General features: G+C 39.9%; 1 protein-coding gene and 1 long non-coding RNA gene across 5 annotated transcripts in view; one reads left to right on the top strand and one right to left on the bottom strand.

Moving 5' to 3' along the window:
- Nucleotides 1-24573, bottom strand: part of LOC100643741 (mucin-5AC) — a 331083-nt gene that overhangs the window by 243973 nt on the left and 62537 nt on the right. The window lies entirely within an intron of this gene.
- LOC125386081 lies at nt 21405-23905 on the top strand. Its single transcript, XR_007225933.1, has 2 exons — nt 21405-22322; nt 23565-23905. It is a non-coding gene; the product is annotated as an uncharacterized LOC125386081 (long non-coding RNA).

The raw sequence follows: 24573 nt of genomic DNA, 5'->3' as shown, positions 1-24573 counted from the left end.
TATTTAAGTTGTCTTATTTTTTAGTTAAAGTAAATTTCAAATAAAACACTTAAAAGCGTTGAGAGCTGCTGGTAACGAAATTAAAATAAAATTCGGAGTATAAAGGGTTAATAGGTGGTCTAAGACTCCCACATAGTACCGTATTAATAAATACGTCTTTTTGAGAAAATATTAGATTCCTAAAAAATTGGTGAGAAAAGCTGGAAAATATCTGCGGCAAAAAAAGAGAAATCGATAAACAAACTAACGGAGGAAAGTTACGAAAACAGCCAACTTTGCACTGCTGAAGCGGCTGGAGAATAACACGCTGACGGGTATCGAAATCCAATATAGAGGGGCGGCGAGCAACCCCTAACCCCTACGCTTAGCTGGCGCATATATCTAAGAAAGAACATTAATACTTCATCCACCATGTCGCCGAGCGATTTGCGTTACGGAACTCGACGAACTGATTTAAGTTTCAGCATCGATTATATCCCGCAGCACGTGTGGCCATCCTGTAAAAACATATTCCGCTGCACGTTCTCAACTCTATGTATATTTATTAGACTTTGTATATTTATTATTAATCAGCTCTAAAGCGCGGACACCGAAAACTCTCATCCCGAAACTTCAACGCATTTTGGCAAATTTCTACCAAACCGATTCTATTTTAGATATCCCTTTAGCCATGTATACGATTAGATGTCCTTTCTGGTAATAGATGCTTAATTCCTTACGTTACAGTTGCAATATTTTATTATGTACGTTAGAAATTGTATAGTAGGAATTTATCAGATAGTATTTTGTCTCTACTTTGTCATTAATAAATGTTTCATTCTTCCTAAGAAAAGAAAAAAATTATGAAACTTAGCGTTAAATAACTACAGCCAAATTAGGTACTAACTTAAATGTATCGGTCAGTAAGAATTATTCGCTGTCTTACGAAATAATGAATGATCTGTTGTTTATGCAAATGTCTCCATGTTGTACAAATTCTATACATTTTTGCACCTTGAAATTGTCGATAAATGCATAAATCGCAATTGATTAACGATTCCACGCCCGATAAATATTTATTGTAGAACTCATCGTCCAACACTCAATTCTCCCGACGATTGGAGCGAAAAGGAAGGTGAAAAAGAACGTGAAGGCAATGGCGGAAGCGAGAAATCGCGGGGCTCGCCCCGCGGGGCTAATTTACCGCAGAAAATTACCCACGGGAAACGGTGAACAAGAGTTTTTTTTTCTGGCAACGCGCACCGTACACGTACGCTATAAGAAACGGTCTTCGCTTCGCGAAGCGGCAAAAGAGACTCTGGAGAGCGCGATTCGTCTTCGTCGTTCAATTAAAGGTACTCCGGGAACGTTCGATGTCCAACAGACTCATCCTTTACTCCTCTCCACTCTTCTTCGTTGTTTATCGTCTTAAATAATTCTCTCCTCGATCTTGCGGAAAGAAATGCATCGGAAAGACCGCGAACACCTTTTAAATAATTACGCAGCTGGCTACTCAATACAGCTTATTAGAGTTATTAGTGTTTATTTGAAAGTAAATCATGTTTAATCATCTTTGAAGGCGAAGTGAATTAATTGCTCACGGTGTATATTCGCCATTAAGTTACAGTAAATGTATCGTTTTCCACTGAAAAATAAACAACTTTGTCTTTAGATGAGAGCGATATTTTCCGATGAACGAAAGCATAAGAAATATTAAAAAAGTTCTACGATTTAGGACTTGATAGAGACTACATTTTGGAAGGCATTCTTTTATGTTTGAGAAATATTCAATCTTGTATCAAAGAAACGAGTAAAAAAAGAAATAAAAATTCGAGATTAAATCCGATCGCGAAGATAACGTAGATTGTTAAACTCATACCTATTTGTATCGACGTGTTAATGTGCACGATAAAACGTTCAGATGAGATCGAAAAAATAAGATTTATTAAACAAGTGGGTTTAAACTGTTCAACATGCATCAGTGAACAAACATACATTTCCGGGAAGGTTCTTCTTATTGCATCCAAAGCAAGGAAGTTACTCAAGATGCCAATTAGCGCTCTATCAATCATACTTTTTCTCGTATAGGTAATCTCGTTATTACGTTACCTTCTCTTTTTTTAACAAGCTACATCATGCACTTTTGTATCTATCCTCGACAGTTGCGGATAAACGACTGTCATCGATAATTGTTTATACGTAGGAATGTTTCTCTAGAATCATGTTTTCTTCTAAGGTATTTTTCTCATATCTACGTATAAATATAACAAAAAAAGCAGGATTTTCCGTAACAAAGGAAAAAACAGCTTAGGAAAACTAAGAAAGGAATCCGAACAATGAAAGTAACCGGCAACGTCATAAATAGAAAAAAACAATACTAAAACACAAAGAAAAGAGAAAATACGATAGCCTAGACGTAACTTTGAATGAAAATGATCTCCAAATCTCTAGGATATCTTGGGATTCTAAGGGGCGAATTCCGAAAATCTGAGAATGCCAGCTTTAGATGGAGCTCTAAGTATTTTAAAACAGCTGATATGCGATGTGGTATACACGAATTATAAATAAATTATACATGGCCGACAGACTAATTGTTGCCTTTGTGTTTAATAAATATAGAAATACAGACAATGGAATACATATTTATTAATAATTCGTTAATAATTCTTAAAGTCTCGTTCGACGAAGGCTAGGTCATCGTTGTCTCGATCATCATAATGGGCTGATCGAAGAAACTGTTTGCAGCTATATTATATAATAAGAAAATTCACTTAAAGAATAAAATTGTTTATAACAACATGTAAATCGAATATAGAAGATAATAAACATAAAATATTTATCAGAATCGAGCTTTGAATAAACGTATATGCTAACGTAATCTTCTACTCTCGAACAAGATTATTAACGTCAGCTGTTTTAACACGATACAAACTGGATGCCAAACTTTTTCACCAAGCAAGTCGGTTTAAATCTCCATTTACTGGTTTCTATTAGAGTAGGAGACAGAGTATCATTATACACGCGACATTACCTAAATCACCAGCAAAGAACCGCGCGCGTTGGCCACCGCAAAGCTCACCGCAAATTCTATTTCGTCACGACTCCGATCGCGGACAACGTTCAACATCCAAGCCAGCTTACTTTATTCGTTGAAATATCATCGAATGAAGAAATATCATCGTATCATTAACTTCGACTGGTGACCTCGTAAATTCCTCTGAACGGTCGTATCGTCGGTAATTTAATTAACGAATGGCCGATCGTGGGCGATTTAATTCGACGCATTGTACGCTTCGAAATACCGCTTCGAAGGACCGAATTATCGTACGTAACGACGAAAAACCGTTCGACGATCCATTTTCTAATGATGAATTTTCTACGATGCATCGCGTATATTGCTGGCTGGGAAGAGGTCAATATTTTCATATAACTGAAAAATTTGATACTGTGAGAATAAAATGTATAGAATTTGATAAGAAAAAAAACGCTCCATTGAAAAATAAGAGTATGCGTAAATACTTTTTGTATCCGTTGTACGTAATATTAAATCACGCGTGGTGAACGATTGTAAATTGACGTGGATTAATATGATGCGTGAAATTCAATGAACACATTGGTTCCCTACTCCCTTCTACATTTTCATTGGATCCGTAAACCAGAAACTTGCCAATATTTCCTATGAATCGCATTCTAAGTATAAGAGTCGCAAAAATAACACGAAAAACTCAATAGTAACATTCTGACTATACTTTCTGTGTTATTTTTATACATACTTTCATATTCATAGGTTAAAAATGTCTTACCGCGCTTCATGGACCGTATTCCACGTCATATACCAACGCGTTCAACCAGGAAACGATCGATTTTTAAATCTAATTTCCCGCAATACCAAAACTACGTGTGACCTATTTTCAATCGTGTCACGAGAAGCACTTTTATTATACTAAACCAATCAGAGGCCCGTATTCCTTTCGCCAGCCAACTTTTCAGCCAAAAAAACGACTTCTACCCTCTAACAAAGGAAAATCGTCGAGGGGATGAATTTCCGACGAGGTTCGCGTGCTTATAGCACCCATAATCGAGACACCGGAGAGTGACTTAAATCCAGCAGATTGGTTTCGCTCGCTTCATCGAATCTGGCAACGTTCCAGCGACCAAGGTAAGCCCTGTTCGTGTGCGTACCGCCACCAGATACCATCGTGGCCGAGTTTCATTCATACACACCGTGGATACCATAACGGGCCAGTGGCTTCACCATCGAAATGATCCCTCAAACTCGTATGAGAAGCACGCGTTTCTAAATGTTAAGCGAAATGTTTCTAACAAAAGCAGAAAATCTGTTTTGTGTACGTGATAACTGAATAGGGGTCTGGTTTAAGGGGAAGAGATACAGGGATGACCTGGATAAGTTCGATCGGCTGTCAGGCCAACGGCAGTATAGGGTCTTTTGCCTGGTTAGGATATTCGATGAGCCACTCGAAGGGGATTGATGTATATGGCGATAAATGTGGTAATTATAGTTGAGGTCAAGGATTTGGACTATCAGCGGGATATCTGTCGGAACGTTTAACTCTGAGGTAAATGCTATTGGAGGAGCTTGAAGAAGAAATAGACAGATTAACACGATGTATCGTCTCCATTGCTTAAACTTCATTTGGTAAACTGTTGGTAATAGTTGAGAACGCAAATGTTGACCTTTCGTTTTTATGCGTTTTAACAGAAAGATGTAGAAAGACAGACAAAAATGCACGCAATAAGTTTGAAACAAATACAGATAGTTAAGAATATTTTTGATAAATGCATGCAGTCTTTCGAAAGGAATAGCCATACTTTAATAGCGATGCTTGTATTAAGAAATAAATTTAAAATCTGCGAATTTTAGGTGCTTCCGAAAGTATAATAGAAAATTCGAAATTTAATGGTTTTCTAGTCGAACAAAAACAATTACCCCCGATAATGAACGAGGCTATGAAATTCCGCGTAAAATCTCTACCCCTTCCCCCATTTATTCAACATTCTCAAACGAATAACTTCATAACAGCGCCATGTTGATGCAATTCAAATATTTCGTGAAACATTTCCATGGCCCGTTTCGCGTCCGCTGATTATAACACACCAATGCGGCCGAATAATAAAAGCGGGTGGAGAGAGTGGATATCACCGGCGTTTTATGGCGTCTAGTGCTTAATATCGTTAATGAACTCCGTTACAGCGACCCCAACATCCCTGACCTTATCCGCCGCCAACCACCCCGCATATACAGACTCGATAATAACCCAGAATAAAAACCGCCCTGATAAAAAGATTATATCTGCCGTGCCTCCGATTCGGATAATTATTTTAATTCGCACCGAGATTATTCAGAACACTAGATTATTTAAAGGTTTTCAAATTAAGAATGACACGTGAACGCGACAAATTCTGAACGTTACGCGATAAGTAAACGAAATTTTAATTTACAAACTCAATAATCCAGATTCGTGTTACCAGAATTGCCGCTTTATTTCGTTATGGAATGAGATACGTATTTCTGCGTCCTATTGAACATTCTAAAACTGATTTATAAAATGCCATATCCGTCAACTTAACAAGATTGCTTGTTTGCCAAGTATCTTAGGTACCAAATGACATAAAATTCAAGAGTCACTTTCCATTTTCTTCGTGTCCTCTTCAAATGTATAATCTGCTCGGCCACACGATACTTTCCACTATCTTTATATATTTCGTAGTTATTTTATTATAAAGTTACCCCATTCGCATCGCATGTAACACGTAACACGCGATACTAAATAAAATTTGTTGAAGTTTCCCGGTAAATGTAAAGGGTATATATCCCAATATTTACTACTTATAGTGTACACACATATATATATAGGTATGTGTACCTTTGAAAGGGAGTTACAAAGCACGTGCGCATCCCTCGCAGTGCCATCGTCTCGATCGAGCGTTTCGGCAAGGAAAAAAGTAGCGGATGTTGAAAAATTCATGGTACGATCTAGAATAATCGTTCTCGTCACGATCGTCGAATCAGAACCATGGAGATGGAAGTTGTACGTCGTACGGCAGATTCGTGAAAGAACATCTCGTTCTGTTTTTATCGCGTTGCGCCGTTGCTGGATTTTCCATCGGCTGCGCAGAATCTGACGATATCGATAAACGTTCGTGTTGAACCCGTTCCCAACCTCGTCTCTTTCTTCGACGAAGAAAACAACCCTTCTTCTTATTCTCCTCCCTTCTGAAAATGTAAATTTTTCGTGATACCCCCTCCGCGTCGAAGAAAAAGCTTCGAGGAGCGTTTCTGTTGGAAACTGGTAATGTAATTAGATTGCGGCGCGAATTTCTCAAACCGAGAATTGGATGTAACAAGTAGGATGTAAGAGGGTGAGTAGTACAGTTTTACGAAAGCAGACTCATAATCCGATGGAACTGCGAGCATCGAAACGAAGCAAGTTTGCCGGAACCATTTCTCACGGCGCGGTGCGCCGTGTAAACGGGATTGCGTTCGTTCTGGATCGAATTCGCGAGGGAACCTCGAAAGCGTTGCGATGTAATTCGCGCCACGAAGAACGAGCCCGCGAAAATCACCGAGCACCGAGGTTCTCTCTGAGGGAATCACGAATTTGCATTTCGTCTGAGCACCACGGCCTGCTTGTTATGCTGTCGGCGTGTTTTCTTCCCGGGAAATAGCGCGAGTTCGGCGTCGGCGTTACGTGTCTTTCGAAGCTGCAAATTCAAAACATATTTGTGTCGACTCGTTGAATAGTCCAACCGTGATAACAGGAAACGGTACGTTATTATCGGAGGGAACCGCTGTTTCGAGGAACAAAATTGTTGGTCTGTTTTATGGTTTCGCAGATATGTTATCTACAATTTATATCGTAATTCGTCTTTACGGTTAAATTTAAATAAATGTATTTGTCGTTCGACTTAAACCTGGAAATATTGCAACTTTGGGATCCAACAATGAGTCACACTCGTGATATGACTTGTAATTCAGATTCGATGAAGACTGATTGCATTTTTAGCAAAATTTAAACTGGATTACGATTTTGCTTCTCTTAGACCAAGGATTATTAAGTACAAATTGCAAACAATTCGCGCAATACAAATTTACGTTCAGACAAGTAGATCCAATCTGCAGAAGTTCATTTCATCGGATTCTAACTAAAATTTTGTTCAATTCATATAAAGTTCTGTTTACGTAATATTTAAATCCTATATAATCTTACACATCTATATAATCTTACATTACTATATAATCTTTATAATCCTATATAATCTTGCATCAACGCGCATCTAACGCCCACTCGAGTTGCAAAGAAACTCGAAATCACAAGATAAGAGGTTATGAAAATACAAATTTTTGGAGTTTGACTACGTCGCATGGTCAATTAAAGAGACGTTCATGACATTACCTTCAGTTTCTCCGACTATCGATCATTTTCGTGTTGCAGACGGGGGTGAGTAGGTCAAAGGTGATTGCCGACAGAACCAAGGAGGAGCCAACACGATGATGATGTCGATAAAGAAAAAAATACACTTTCCACTATGGGTAATGAAACGTCACCGCGTCACCTTCACCGCTGTATACGGGACTGGCAAACGTGTGCATCCCGGTGCAATCTCGTGCATCCATCGCGAGCTGGGGAGACCTTGACACACTACTAGCGGGAAACAGCGACTGAGAACGAGATGGATTCGGGTCGACATCGTGCGCACGTCGACAATGATCCTCGTTAAAAGAGAGAAACACGATTGCTTGCGATTGTCACCACGTTCGGACCAATTATTCTCCAAGTTGCTCGATCGACCAACCCTCTCCCCGTATATTCCACGAATCAACGAAACTGAAACCTTGAGCGTGACCAGTGATGCTGCTCGAAAGCTTAATCAATTCTGTATGGTGATCGTTCGATATACACTTTCATACAACGGCCGAAAGTAATTTAATAACAAATACTTCCGTGTATTATGTATTTTTTAACGAAGTATTATTGATACGTATTTTTAACTTATAGTAGGTTGTCGCGTATTGACAGTTCTTTCCAAATAAAATTTTAGATGCATTCAGTTTCTCTGAAAAATTATATATTGTAGAGTAACTTCCATATGATTTAATGTATTTCTCCAACGGCTAACTGTTATAGTTTCGAACCATTGAGAAATCTTCTTAATATTAAATATACATAAGCTTACTGGCTCAAGGTAGTTAACAATTGACAACGGATGAAAATTTGATAAATTTGTACAAGCTGTCAACTTCGAACTTCGATGAAATTCATGTGGATTAGCGCGATATTATCCACCTACAAAGAAGTGACTAGAATGACTAAATAAATAGTAGCGCTATAATATCGACGATAGCAGCGTATGCTCTTGGTAACTGCCGATGCTCGTGAATAAATTAATCGAGCTACAGCTGCAAATGGTGAGAGCCTCGCAAATATATCATTCTACCTGTTTTTGCGGTATATCGTTCGAACGTTTTCGAGTCGATTTCAGTTAAAAATGCTGACACACATCATTTTTATCGGGGCGTTGCTCAGCGTAGCCTGGTGCAAATTGTCGCGAGGAACGTGGCGCGTTTAAAATAACGGCAATCCAACGCGCGGAAGCTTGACCACGTTCCATTGGATCGCCGCCCCATCAGCTGCACGTACGACCACGTATACATACTGGTTTCACGAGCTCCTTTTATCGTTCTCTCGAAGAACGACCAGCTCAGACTTACAAGCGTTCCGCTCGGCTCGAATACATTATACCTTTGACTTACCGCGAAATTCCACGTTCTCTTGCTGCTGCTCGTAAACGCGAAAACCCACTTCGTTGTGTCACCACCATAGAACAGAACATCGATGCGAGTAACAAACGTGCGAGAATTATTCTCGGTGATACGCTAAAATTTTCGCCAGGTGTTGGGTCTGATATTTAGAAGAGAAATAAAATATAGGACACGCTTTTAGAAGCCACATGCATTTCACAACATGAGAGATACATATGCGCAATGGCGATAATGGATCTTGAAAGTGGGTCAGCTTCTTCAAGTTTTTGTCATGTGTCCTCTAATTATAAATTATACAATTATTTAACTTAACTAAGAATTATGCAACTGTGTTACAACAAAGAAAGACCGCCTCCATAAATTCAGAGTAATCGCGTTGAAAATAGATATTACGTCTCATTGATGTTTATTCGCATGTTTTTAGATCTGAAAGTAGCACGTTAAATACTTGTGGTTGAAGGAGAAGAGGAAAATATCTGAATGTTGCTCGAAGCGCATACGGAACACTATAATCGAATTAAGTTTTCACCGGCGCTAACCTTTCACGATCTAGCAATGTCCGCCAGAAGCCGGCAATGCCACGGACGTTAAACCTTAGAGCCGTATTCTGTAGTAACTGAATACGAACGCACAGCCCCAGGAACACAAAAATAAAACTTTTACTACCTACTAAAGGATACTATCATCGAATTCCTTTCTTTTACGTACAATCTTAGAACCACGAACAATAACCCACAAAACATTTCCATCCATTGACCACGCGTTACCTTCGTCGCTAAAATATCCCATTTCCATGAGAAAAGAAGGGAAAGAGATGGGATAAAATCAAATACTAAAGGGTAACTTGTGAAGGGACCTAAATTATACGAGATAAAACCAACATACTCGAAGATCTGAAATTCATATAAAAAATATAGCGATAGAATAGAACCGACCTTTAAACCACCGCTTTTAAAAGGTCCAAGTCATAGATTATCGTCTACAGATTTAAAATCACCATATAAAACACAAGCATGAATATAACAAATCGATCCTTAATACCTTCAAGGACTAAATCACGAATAATCATTTACAAGATCATACGTTATAAAGGGAAAACATTCTAAAATTTGAAAGGCATTTACATATATAACGCTCGAAATATCAGTTATTAAAAACAACTGAAAGTAAGCTATACATCTCAGAATTCTTCCATCATTCCACGTGTTCTTGCTTCATGTGCCAAAATTGAAACGTACATTACGTTTACTAATTCATATCGCTTAGTAACATTTACACGACCAGTTAGTACAGAAATGCGTTTTGGAAGAGAATTGGCTTGGTGTCTACGGGCAAGGTGGTCGAATGGAATAGAATCGCGCCCGTTTGCCTCGAACGTGGCGTATTTCCATGTAAATGTATGCGGCCTTGACATCCCGGCCGGCAGCCAGGCCAGCCGACCGACCGGTATATCATATGCTGACACGCCGTCGTTTCATCGTCGCAATCGTGGCCGTTTCGCAACCGACACTTCACCATTGCTCTACCAACGTAACTCTTGCTACTTCCGATCGCAGACAACCATATAGAAAGAGAGGAAGGCCACTCGATTATCGCATGAATCTCTAACCTTTGTAATCGCAGCGCCCCGATTATTTATAACCAACATCGCCTCGAATTCTATTGAAAACACGAAGCGAAGCTTCTAATAGGCTAAGCGAAACTGTAATATAAAAATAGTTGAACTGGGAAATAGCGACATAGGCGAGAACGTTTTATCTAGAAACGAGAATCTTCGTTATTTTGGCTCTTTTACGTATATATGAAAATACAGAAAATTAATCAGTGTAGAAAACACAGAAAAAATTAACGCATACGCGAAATTTTCTTTAGTTTCTGTTTTATTTCTCTCCCTCTCTCTCTCTCTCTCTCTCTCTCTCTATATATATATATATATATATATATATATATGTATTTCTTATAGTAATTTCTTATAGTATTTTATTCTATAAATAAATAAATAAATAAATGAATATATATATATAGAATATATATATATAGAATAAAATACTATAAGAAATTTAAGAGAGAAATAAAACTGGAACTAAAGAAATTTTCGCGCACGCGTCACTTTCGTATATATATAACGCTCGATGAAGATTTTTATATTTATATACTAAATTATTACAATTTAAAGATCTTAGGTACGATTTACATCCAATAAGAATTGAAGCCTAATAATTCATCAACGAAGTAACCAGCTTTTTCTAAGATGAAATTAAACTGATTGCAAGTGAGAGTTAGACAATTCAAGCATCAGACTATTAAAGATAATCAAATAATGCAACTTCTCGTCGTTAAAAAGAAATAAGTACCACACGAACAAGTTGTTAATGACACACGACTCCATAGCTTCGATAATGATTCACGTAACGACGATTTATATCCGTCTCTTCCTAGCACGGTAGAAAAACGTCGAACAATGACGCGTTAAATAGCAAGAAATATGGACTACGGTAATACGAATCGTTTATCGTGAGAATGGAGCGATTTCTTCGATCGTTTCGACACACGAGGCCGAGACGAGTTGGTTACGGCCAGCGGCGTTGGAGGATTGCGTGTCCGCGCGCATCTTCGGGATCCGGTTAGAAGCTCACACGGCCGATACGACGCAACGAAGTGACCAACAAACGCTTGACCGATAACGAATCGAGTGGAATGACGTAATTTCGAGCGAGGAACTCTGCCACGCGTTCTTCGGGCGTCCCGACGCGGGTTGCACATGAGATATCGTCGTTTCGCGAGGAATCCTGACGAAGGAAGGACGAAAAAGACAGTAACGACATCCTCGTCGCTCGGATTACCAAGCGTGGATTTATGTTCCTCTCGGAGATTTCTAATCTGATCCTTTTTTTCGTGCCGCTATATCGAACATCGGTAGCCCGTGTGTTGCGACAACACCGACTGCGTTTGCACCGTCAGCCTGACCCAGGCTAAGGAACAACGAGAAGGAGGAAGAAAGACGGAAGATGAGCGAGAAAACGGGAGACCAAAGTAGACAAGCGCGAAGGTAAGAAAATGAAGAGAGATAGAGCGAGAACGGTGGAAGAGAGGGAAGAGAACGAAGCATGGACGAGGATGAAGGCAAAAGACGGTCGCTTCTCGCGCCGGGTCTACCTGCAGATTATGGCCAACTGTACTCATGGTCAACCAGAAACGCGACGCTCCCTGAACCGCCGCTGCTGTTGATGCTCGTCGACGTCTCGCTTCGATCCTCGTTTCGTTCCTTCCTTTCGTAAGAGAGAAGAAGAAAAACGAGGAGAGGACCGATGAAACTGGGAACGTACAAAGGTGAAGCGCAACGGTGGGGACAGAGAGATAGAGAGAGGGAGAGAAAGAGACAACAGAGACGGTACCGAAATATCAACGACCACGAAACAAGCGTCGAATGACTTGTCGACCTCGGTCCTCTCCATTCGACGGTCTCTCACGATCCTCGTCGAAACAGTCGACGATGACGATGGTTTCTACTTGGTGATTTATGCTGGCCGATTACGAAACACGGTCGTAAAATCCTAGATATTGTACATACGTTTTTTGAGGAGAATCGTGTATTGGATAATCCTCCAGGACGGAAATAATCTTGGAGAAGCTTGTTTGTAGCTCAGTACAAAGATAACAGCTTTATTCGATTACTGGCACGTAGCGATGAGAAATATAACCAGATAAAACTATTCCAGATATCGATAGAGAGAACGAGTTGCCGCGGTATCAATAAAACTGCAACGACCTAATAAAAGCAGTTGCATCGCTGGATATATAACTCAACTCACCGTTTGCTAACGATGTACATCGAGAATTAATCGTACGATAATTTTCCTGTTATCGCGAACTTCTTTTACATTCGTATATTCTTGCGAACGTACGGGATTAAAAGTATCTCCGGCATTGCAAAAAACGATGGAATCGAATTCTGACTTTGATCTTCTTTCTTTGATCTAAATGTTGCCTTTTGACGTTGGAATTAAAGACTGTCAACTTTTCCAACGAAGAAAAACCTTCAAACAACGTGTCATTATATCGCATTATGATAACCAATCGATTGCTTTGACGTATTAAGCTAGAACGGCGGTTCGTCAGAACACGCATCCACTGTACGTTACCTTAAATCGACATACAGGGACGAGAAGCGTTTCCAGATCGGAACATCGCCATCGTTTCGCTAGACTCGAATCAATAACAAAGAACTAGCCATCGTGTTCTATCCGACGCGTGTTATACACCCTCCAACCAGGGACACACGATCGTTCGCATACACACGTGTCACGCGTAGCGACGGCACACGGTGTCGTCGACTCGAGTTATCGGCCAACGATAATGGAGCCACATTATCTCTCGTTACTTTACCACGTTTGTTATTTGCCCCCGTCTATGTAGGTCACTCATTGTTCCCCGTCCCAGCTTGTTTCCATCTTGCCATTCTTGCTCTATTTTGACTCTCTACCTCTTTACCTTCTCTGTATCGTTTCTTTCCACATTCTACCTCTTTCTTCATTTCGTTTCATCCGATTCTTCGCGAGAATCTCGCTATCGTGCTATCGGCCAAGATTCGTGGCCCGTTTAGAAGCAGTTAGCTTAGGTATATATTTAGCGACATTTGTGGAGCGGATGCTGCCGCTGGCCCGAGTCCAGCCTTCGTTCTCGAGGTTTGCGTAGAACGTCTCGCCTCTACCTTTCTTCGTTGCACCTTCCTTTTCCCTTTATCGCTCTCTCCCTTCTCTCTTCTACTACTCTTGATACCGTTCACCGTTCGTTCTTTCGTACGTGCACGCGTTCCGCGTCCATTGTCCCTTGTCTTCTACACTCAATGCCTATTTACCCAGTGAAAACTTAGGCAGTTATGCTATGAGATAATGCTTCTATCCTCCATATGTGTTGGTAGTGCTTTTGACTTAGGGCTAGTTGACGTTTGACAGGATGCGGTGAATTTTTATCTTTTAGAAATGATACATGGCGGAAGAACGCGAAGGAACGAAGAATACGATCTATTGTTCAGCTGAAATTGTGTCCTTGTTATTAAAATATTATCGAAGGAGGATTGGAAAAGGATCAATGTATTTTATGTCCCTACCATTGAATATAACAACTGTTCCCAAGTAAAATTCTATTTCCAAATAAAATATACTTTTATGAGATGCACACGAAAAATTGAAATCGGAAAACAAATGAAAACTGAACTCTTTAAGTCGAGTCTCGAGTATCTGCGTCGAAATGGGCTGACGAGATCGTCGATGTTCGATGGAAAATGTTTCGAACGTCTTTTACGTTGGTGTAGAGCGAGAAAAACAATGCCAGCATATAAAGGGTCTGTACGTGATCGTTCCTCGAGAGATTGAACGATCGTGTCAGTTCGGCCCCGTTAGAGGGACGATCGATTTCCAATGTCGACCAGCGACCCTCGCCTTAACGTCGTTTCCGCCGGAAGCTACGATCCTGGCGTCGGGAAGTAGTACATACGACCACTTGGCAATCCTCTCGCTCGACCTTGAACTCCTCGACTCAGACGATTACGAAGTCGCCGAGCCGATAAGAGAGTTACCGACTACATTTCTACGTGGATATCGTCCGTTCCAATTCCTAGCAACGTTTTCCTCACGTTTCCCGGGGAAAATTGTGATGCGAATCAATTGCGACTGAAAAGAACCTGACTTTTCGCTCTAACTGACTTTCCAACGATTTCTGGATTAATGTTACGTTAAGGCTATGTAATTCTCTTCGATCGATATTAGCGTATTAAGTTTTCACGTGATTTTCTACATTTTATTTGCAAAATAATATCGTTACACAACTAGGGAAGTTCTGAAATCTAAAATATCGAACTTTATTTATGAAGCGACAAATTCAAGATGATCTGTTTGCTTGAAATTCAAGAATATTTTGGAAGTTTTGAACACAGATATTTCTAGGGAAACCTTAATTTCTCGTGAATAATATGTTTGGTTCTAGATCACTAACGAAGTCAAACGTTACATTATTAACCAAAATTAAACATGAGATATCGTATCACGACAGTAAGATCTTATAAAAAGCTATAAATAAACGATCGTTTTAAAGAACTATTGCGAGCAAAGTTACTGTTCTGGCGTTAATAATAAAAACGAGGACGGTCATTTCTGGAATATCTAGCAGATTGAATACATACGATTGGTGAACGAACGACTATTTTATTTTTAAATAAAGGGGTAAAAGAAATATATATTTATTCTAGAGAACTAGATATTTCTAATAAACATACTACAAAGTGAATATGCCTTAAACTTATCAAAAAACCACTCTCAACGTGTGGATTTTGCACGAGTACGAGATATCGCGATTCCCGCTGCATTACGACTGCAACTTTTCATTGCGCGAATACTGCACGAACAGATCCATAAAACCGCAGAAGGCAGTTTGCCGTATCTGCGTAACACGTCGTAACAATTTTGCCGTTTGTTTGTAACAGAAACCACCGATGCTATTTGAGAAAACAACGAAAGTTGCGGGTGTTGTTTTAAATTAATCTCTATTAACACTCACACCCTGATGTGGATCAGGATTATCAAGTATATACAATACTTATGCGTAATTATTTTCTCAAGACATATTTTCGAACGACATTCTAAATGAACAAATTATTTATTAAAAGCTACTTGATACTTTTGCTGTTTCTGACGTACACGTTGCGTTCATTTGATTGTTTCGACCGTGCTGCAAACACAATTGTCGCGTTTCAGCTTTTATCAAATATTCGTTTCTGTCGCATCTTTTCACACTCGAAAAGAGAGAACTGTGTCGCTATAATACTTGTTAGATAGATTGCACAGATATTATGGATATTTTCGTTATCCATTCAGTTTTGTTAATTATCTGCTTAAACAATGATCGCTAACAAAGTTGAGTGCAGAACAAATTTCTGACAAAGGACATTAGCAAAAGTATTATAAAATAGCTTTTGGGAAGAGGAAATGAAAGTTCAGTAACAGGTGAAGGTGTTAAGATAATAACCTAAATTCACCGAAGAATTAACCTAATTTCACGTGTTACTTTCCGAAGAAATTCCCTGGATACCTCACGAAAGTTGGACTTCGGAGAAGAAAATTTTGTAATACGAAAAATGATGAAAGAGGAACAGAACGAACAGAACCAAGGACAGCGTAGAATTTCAAGGGGTGAAGATTGCACCGCGTCCCTTTGAAAGGGTAACGGTCGTTAGCGCGAGCAGACGAAGACGATAATGGACGAGCGTGCTGGTTAACAACGGTCGCTGCAAAGCAATGAAGCGCAACGCAGCCGGGGCTGTAACGAACAACAACGCTCAAGTAGAATGTGGTGCATAAACGCGAGTCGATTTCGAGTACGTACACATGCACCTGAGGAAGCTAGGCCGGTGATTAGATTGTAACGTAGAACGCTGTAGGTACTTGTAATTACTTCGCGAAACGCGGTGCAACGCGACACCTGCGAGAAGATTATTTTACTAGAAAGAGGTCTTTTCGTACGAAGGAAAACCGTCACGACCACATCAGATGATTTCAGCGAGTATCAAGGTTGTGAATTATATGCATCGAAGTCGATCGAACAGATAAACTGGCATCTCTGAGTGGCCGTGCCAACCGAACTATTCGGGTCATCGATAGATTCCTAGTTCCTAATCTTGGAATACAATCATAGTTTACTGGCCTATAATTAATACACGGTAGAATTTCTCGCGGAGATGTACAGTAGAACTCCATTTACTGGAACGAAATTTTAGTTAATGCCTGATTAATTGAACTTTTGCTAGTTGAATTCACTTACACGAATGTGAACTCCTGTTAAGCGAACGAAAAATAACAACGAGTGGAATAGAGCGAGTTCCTATTATATAAATTACAATTATATAAACCGTTTTTCACCGGACAAGTTCGAATGCATGGAATCCTACCGTACTCTGTCTCGAACGAGGCAAGGAAATGGTCGCGTGACAGGAATTGTGCAATGGGAATTAAAACACAGGTGATGAGCCCGTCGATTAGCAGGAAGTTAGGTAGTGTGAAAACAATGAACGAGCGTGTGGGGTAAACGCGGAAAAGGGAGATGTAAACAAGTAAAGGATGACACACAAGCTGGCAGGGGACGAACGAACCGGGGAGGATAGCGAGCCAGAACATAGGGCCAAGTGCGATGCAAGCGGCAGGCTGGCGATACTCGCTCCAATTCCCGCCTCGAATAAGCTATTAATATCGTGGGCCCGTCGCAAATCAAGCCGGACGTAAAGTATGCCTGGAATGGTTGGTTGATTCTCTCCGCCTTCCCGTCCTCTCCAGCCTCTGCGCGAACACTCCCACACTCTCACGAGCCAATCTAGCCATAGGCAGGCATCCGATTCCCTTACAAATTTTCCAGCAATTTAGTCGCCAGCTGGAATTTAAAAACGCATTCAATGCGCGATCAACGATTCGATGAACACGCGCTAAATACACGGATAGTATGGAAGTTTGTATGCTTTTGAAATAATTGCCGACTTTTCTGGTTGGTGGATGGTTATTTGTGAAAGAAAAGATGATTTGATCATTACCGTTCAGAGTTACTTAGGAAAAGATAGATAAGATTCAGTTGGAAAATTCGTTCGTTCGTACGTTTGTGCGATTTAAGCCGTTCGAAAATCACATCGATTAAGTCTGTATATCGGAAAGTGTAAAAAATTGATGATTTTACAAACACTGTTTTTTTTTTTTTTTTTAATGTATCCCCGAATTTAGTTATATCATTTATTTGCGACGAATAAACGAATGGAACTTCTTTCTAAGAATTCGAATATTAATCGTGTATTTATGCAATCAAAATAAAAAGTTAATAAGATGTGAAGTTGATTAACTTCTGAAAGGTTCGTTTTACGGTCATACATTTGCATGATTGACGTCAATGACGGTGTTGAAGTTGCTCGAGAATTTCTCTGATCTTACGAATATACATTATTTGGGGATTAGCGAGGAAGCAATGTCAACCAGCTTATTAACAACGACCAACCAATAACCCTTAAAGAGAATCTTGGCCAAGTCACGAGCTCGGTCTTCGACGATGACGCCGCTTAACGATCAGCTTAACGCGACGTTGGCATCCAAACTGGAATCCATCGTATTAGCGCGATCGATATTCAACGGAAACCTCTATTCCCTATCTAATCTTAGCGCAACTATCTTCGTAATACCGTATCGAATACAAAACCATTTCCAACCACGTTCTCTTTTATTTTCAATCATCTACAATTCGTCTGAAAATGCATTTTTCAAGTTGAATTTTAATATTTGAAGGCCGAATTTTAATAATTCTTCGAAGCAAATTTCAATTTTTCAAATACTTCAGATATTTCAGTACACATTACATAGGGTGCTTGCGATATTTCCTGTCAAACTGCAACAGCTTAACTCTGCTATGGTCCTCGAATTGTTATATCCCAATTCCATTCTTGTTTTAAAAAACATAGCATACGTTTTTCCTAAAACGTTAAAGACCATTTTATTTTTTAAAATAAGAATGAGATTTTATGCATACTAAAATTTGTTATGTATACATAGATACACACATACGCAGTTTATTTATCACAGACTTATACAAGTGTACACGGATAATATTCTGTTCTTTTCTCCATTCGTTATTACGACCAACAGATCGTGCTTCTGTACTTTGACGAGAAGATTAGAAACACCCTGTAGTTCACGGGATATCCCATATCGGGCATGCATTTCCCCGTCTCTTTCTCGAGGCTGTCACGATTCTCTGGTACCACCCATGTGTATGACGAAGCATATTTATGCCAGCGGCTGTATGCCACAGACCCGCTGGCTGACCAGTCCGAGGATAAGCATCGGCTGCGCTCTATGATTTGTCGTTACGACCGACTTCTGCCGAGTTCCGTTTCCCCTTCCTCGACGTTCAACTTATCCGCAACCTGGTCGAACCTCTTCGTTGTCGTTTCATTCGTCGTGGCTAGCTGTCTCGCGACTTTTCACCGTGAAATTACGTTCGCCTCCAGCCCGCCAAGAGCGAGGGACTCCGTCTTTAACGTGGAATATCGGTGTAACAGTATTCGCGGGTTTTTTCCATGCACGATAACTTCTCCCAAGGCATCGAGAAACCGTGCGCTCGTCGATCGGGACGCGAATAGCGTGCTTATGTAACGCCATGGAAAAAGAGGGGGAAGAAAATGTGGTTTCACCTGTTCTAGGAAGCTCGAGCTACCGAGGATCATTGTTCGAATGTTAATTCTAGGTAAGACATGGAAACGCAAGCATGGATTGCGCAGCATAACGTTTGAATCGAGTATAGTAAATAGCGCATTTGAAAAAGAAAGTACGAGGTATTTGCAACTGTACATCTGGCTTATGACATCATAACCTCTTCGCTTGAGAATCATATGATACGCTTTACGATCCATTTGATTAGACTAATTGCGTTATTATTAGTATAATTAAATTTAAAGAAACGATCGATTTGATCATACTTCGCGTCGCATTTGAGCAGTTTCTCTCACAGACAATTTTATTTTATATATACTAAAGAATACATGCATTTGTAGACTAAATAAATAAACGAAGAATACGAACGGTTTGGTTAAGCCTAAGCTCGATGACCGTGAAGTATATGACGAGGTATATTTTTCATGATCGAGAGTGATCGGGCGCTATAATCTTAAACAAATAAGATAATCCTCGATCGTGATCTAGATATGCCTCGTAACATCCCTAATACCATTCTGGCTCAAACAAATCCTTCCTATTTTTCACTTATTTATTTAATTCACTAGTAATCTGCTGATATACACGAATCGAAATTCACAAGACGTAAATATGATACGAAGTATGAATATGTCAATTATCTTAATGAAACTAGACATCAGTCGAGTAGAGAAAGAAATTCCGTATAGTTGGTCGACCAACTAACTAATTTATCTGTGTTTCAACGACTGGCTCAAAAAAGGTATGGGATCTCGACGACGCGGCAGTTTTCAGGAAAAAGAGGACACTCGAGGGGAAACTGAGAGAAGCTCGGCGAACCCCGTATCTCGCATTGACGCATTTACCCGGGGCCGAAGCAAATTATACGATGAGACGAAATCAATGTTTGGCCCGCAAGAACCGACAGAGTATCTATCGATTTCCGTAGCACGCGACGGAGTCGCTTCTAAAAGGGCCGACGCGGATTGGCCGCGTTCCAACGATTTCTCGGCACGATTCGTACGGTGACTCGCCGACCGTGATACATAGAATGCTTTTGATACGTGTCTCGGCTAATGTTAGCATTACTTGGAACATAAGGATCGTGAAAATAACGGAGCACAATGCTCGATTCTTTACACGTGTATCCGACAAATGTCACGTAGAACGATATCTTGAAGAATCTTTCGAAATCTTATTAAAACGTCATATGTATATCGATAGGATATGAATCGAATAAATATAACGATACTCCTTTGAGAAGACATTGCAGGTTTTTCGTATTTTGCATCGATGTGTGGTAAAAGCATCGCGAGAATTTTTTGATATTTCAAGAATGTCGAAAGATCCTATTACAGTCTTCTAAAATTTTGTAAACATACCTTCGATGAAAACGGAACAGGTTTTCCGAATTTGATATCACGCCACGGAAAAAGAAAAAAGAAAAATATTACGATCCGTGTTGCAGAGTATTTGTACATGGTTCGTGATAAAAGCGTGGCTATAGTTTCGTTCCGCGTTATTACAGGAGAAACCGGTAGTTCGTAACGGTTACAGTACATATTGGTGCACCGTCTACTTCAAACGATCGAGTAAATCTGACGTTCAAAAAATTTCTCGCACACAACCATCGAAAACTCTACATTTCTTCCTAGCTACAAACATTTTACGACCTCGTAAACAGTCATTGACTTTTTAATCTCTTCCAAGTATACTATTAACGAGATCCACATTCCACACGCATAGAAACCAGAAATAGAAACCAGACTAAAAAAACCAAAAAAATCCATTTCGATCTCCCGAAACCTCCAAATAAAATCGATCAAACCCAAATGAGAGATCGCGGAACCGACGTAACGACGATACTCAACTGCCGCAGCCGATTGCAGAACAGTAAACGATCGGGTCTGATTCACGTAGAACGAATCGTTGAAAATACGCGATACGATAAAAGGTCGAACGCTCGAAAAACTCGACCTTTCTCTCTCTCTCTTCAACTCCATTTCCCGTAACGATACAAACGACGTGATTTATCATTGCGGAGAATGGGTCGAAAGTTTTATCACTCGTGTAGAACGTGTGAGAGAGAAAGTAAGGACCGTGAAACAGTATCTGGACCTTAGATTGAGCCTTAGATCAGGATCTGCTTGAAAAAGAATAAGCATTTTGTATCTAAATATAAACACGTCAATCGCGCTAACCATGAAATTAAAGACTGAGCAATAGTTTATTATAATATTACAAATACTTCAATTGCCTTCAATTTCGTAAAATTGTAGAATCTACGTGAAAAAAGCAATTTGGAGCTCTCTTACTCCTTACACAACACAAACTTTCTCGTACATTTTTCTGAGAAATAAGGATATTACAATAATAGGTGTCATTTCTAAAAGTAATTAATAACGGTTTGAATACCATAAGATAGAAATATCACAAACATGATATTTATTTATTTAAAGGAATCGTCGTTTCTTTTATAATGCCAACATTTTTGAGCGGCTGGCACAATGACGAACGAACGTACATAAAAGATCTCTACAGTAAGCGATGAAATACTTTCAAAAAGAAATAATATTGAAGCGACAATCGTCAAGTGCAATTTATAATAATGATTACATACTATTCCGTACATTAGGTGGACGGCGGCCAAAGGTATCTTTCGCCTGATGACGCCGCCCCTAAGAATAAATCGCGCGAGCGGACTAATGACCCTGATCGGTGCGCGAGCGGCATTCTCGAGAGGTTCGCGAAATCGAGCGGATCGGTTAATTGCCGCGTAATCGCCGGGCAAGAACGAGGCCCCGGTGAAAAGCCTTCGACGTCCTCAGACCGGGGTAAACCTTTTCAACCGCGCGCTCTCGTCGCGGCAATATTTGCATCCGGTAATTGGAAGGATACCGCCCCGTCGGCACAGCTAAGGAACCTATACAGCCTCTTTCGGGAGAGAGAGAGAGAGAATGAGGAGGAAAGGCAAAAGGAGGTGGAGAAACGGTGGAAGAGGCGGCGCGGCTCGTTCGAGCGGAGAGCACGACCATTCTGAAACACATGTACACGAGGATTCAACCTTCTGAGAAGCCTTGCATCGCTGCCGCCCCCGCACCGAAAAGAAAGGCCCTCACCATCGTGTAAACGTCGTGATAAAAGATCCCGAGAAATTCTGCGGTAAGCTGAATCGACCGAATCCACGATGCGACGCAACAAAATGCCAACGTCGTCGGAAATTAAGCCACTCGATAAAGACGATCGTGGCAATCCTGTGAATTACTCGATTGGTCGTATCGGATCCGATAACAAAAAGTTTCTAAGAGGAGAAATAGTCGCGCAGGTTGGAGATTTAAGGTGGCAAGGTATTATTTAATTTTGGCTTGAGTTAGGTTTACGCTTTGATATTCGATTATAGCAAAGTGTTGATATGTACCGATTTACTGTGGGATTCGATTTTGTGGACCATGTAGTTTTTAAATGTCCCTGCCGCTATGAAAAATGAGACGATATACAGTATATCTATACTACATAGAAACGTATTGTATATAGGTGCAGTATACATATCAAATAAAATCCGCATAATTCGTCTTCAAATTTATACAAAATATCCAATGTGTCTTCCTTCCAACCGAATACTAGACAGACATCTATGCTATCTTGTTCGATAGAAACATCCTATTTATAGCATTTCTTCGTTTTTCAAGACCTCGAAATATATGAAATTTTCCATGTTTTATATCCTATAAGTAAGTTTCTGTTATATGTGATTTACATCGGAAAAATGAAAATGACACAAAGAAAAGGTTGGACAGTAGATAGGAAATTTTTAACTAAGCAGAAAACCATTATGGATCATAGATCGATGTAGTTTTTCCAGCAATACAATTTAATACAATTTAAGAGTGAATAAGAAAGAACATAAGAAAGTTCCATCTCGGAGAAATATTTGACCTACGGTGCTTTCGAGTTATGAAGAGTATTTAGGGAGGGAAAATTGACCTGAAAGATTTCTGAGAATGAAGGAGATCCGGAGTGGTTTCGTTGGGATTATATCCCTATGTTGTGGATGCAGCTTTCGGTAGGATTATAAAAGTAACGCTCGGTTAATTCGGCTGGAACATTCCCAGATTACTTGCACATAATGCTCGTACAGGGTGTGCACCGTTTTCCCGAACGTACAGCCCGTGGCTTTACGAAGAGAAAATACGCAAAAACAACATTTATCGATCGATAAATTTCTGCCCCCGATACCTGACCAGGCCGTAATTTACAGTCGCTTATGCGAGGTTGAAATTAATTACCGGTCCTTTCCCCCGGACGAACTTACCAATTCATTTCGTGTGCGCGCGCGTAACTAATTTAAGCCGCGATTATTAATGGTCCAGCGGAACACAATGTAATATTAATAACATTTATTTGACCAGCGGCGAGCAGCCACCGCGGTTACTCACGATAATTTTAAGTAAAGTTGAATCGCATCGTCTCCACAAGATAATGAGAACTTGCGAAAAAGGATTACCGAACACTTAAAGAACGAATAAAGAAACGAAACGTCGATATAAAATATTAAAACTGTTAATCTGACCACTTTATCTTGTTTGTAGGATGAAAGATTTCGTTTTAATCCGTGAGAAAATACTGAGAATACTGCTGTTGAAAGGTTTACTACGCAGTGAGAAACTAACACTATCAACGAAACGAAAGAAGCGTTGCACAATGGGCGCCGGTTCGTGACCATCCTGCATGGAATCAGTTAGCAATGGACACACCGTAATCGACAATTTTTTTTAAACTCGTATATACTTTCGTAATCTCTGTACAATATATAAAAAGCTAACTAGCTTTTAGTTACAACATCAAATGCCACTTGCGATTAGTTTTTAAATTTCTCCGTCATTGTAGGAATCGATGACGACATAGTGTTACAACTGTTCTATGGTATATACCAAATGATGTGAAAAATATCTAATTAACTTTCAGCTTGCCTGTCCTTTATTATTGAATTACTAATCAAATCTAAATAAAACTATGTGTAAATATTGAAAAGAAATAAAGACGATGATTTATAACGAAGAAAACCACGTCCAGAATAAAATGCCCCGAGTCCGGAACGTTTTATCCGTTTTAGCGGATGCTATTTTGGCTGACAGGATTCCGAGGCTGGGCGCAACCTTGAAAACTTTGGTGATTAATGTTCGGTAGCAAGATCGCAGCGAGTTTAGAGAAAAAGAAGCAACACGGACACGATATCCCCAAAATCTATCCGTGCACACGGGTTGGTCGGAGTGGAGAACGTCCTGTACTCTGTCGCGAATTCGGCCGGGCTATGTATCAATAATGAAAAATTGCGGACCGCTCCGAGGACGCAATAAATCTCCGGTCACCGCTACAAAATCGTTACACCGTCCGAATTCGGGTTAATTGATTCGTCAATTGGATACGAGAACCGACACCGAGCGTCCGCGCGATAATGTAAATGAGCCTCTGGTGCACCGGTATCGCGTGATCTTCGATGAAACTTGTTAACCAATAATTGGTTTAATTTCGTCGTGTACAAAATCAATCGCTCGTTCAAAGTCATTGGCAAGTACATCTTACAATTCCATTTAATCG

The sequence above is a fragment of the Bombus terrestris genome, chromosome 12 (genome assembly GCF_910591885.1).
Source record: "Bombus terrestris chromosome 12, iyBomTerr1.2, whole genome shotgun sequence".
Classification (NCBI taxonomy): domain Eukaryota; kingdom Metazoa; phylum Arthropoda; class Insecta; order Hymenoptera; family Apidae; genus Bombus; species Bombus terrestris.
Note: the sequence above shows the minus strand (reverse complement) of the source record. Positions and strands in the feature narration are given on the sequence as shown.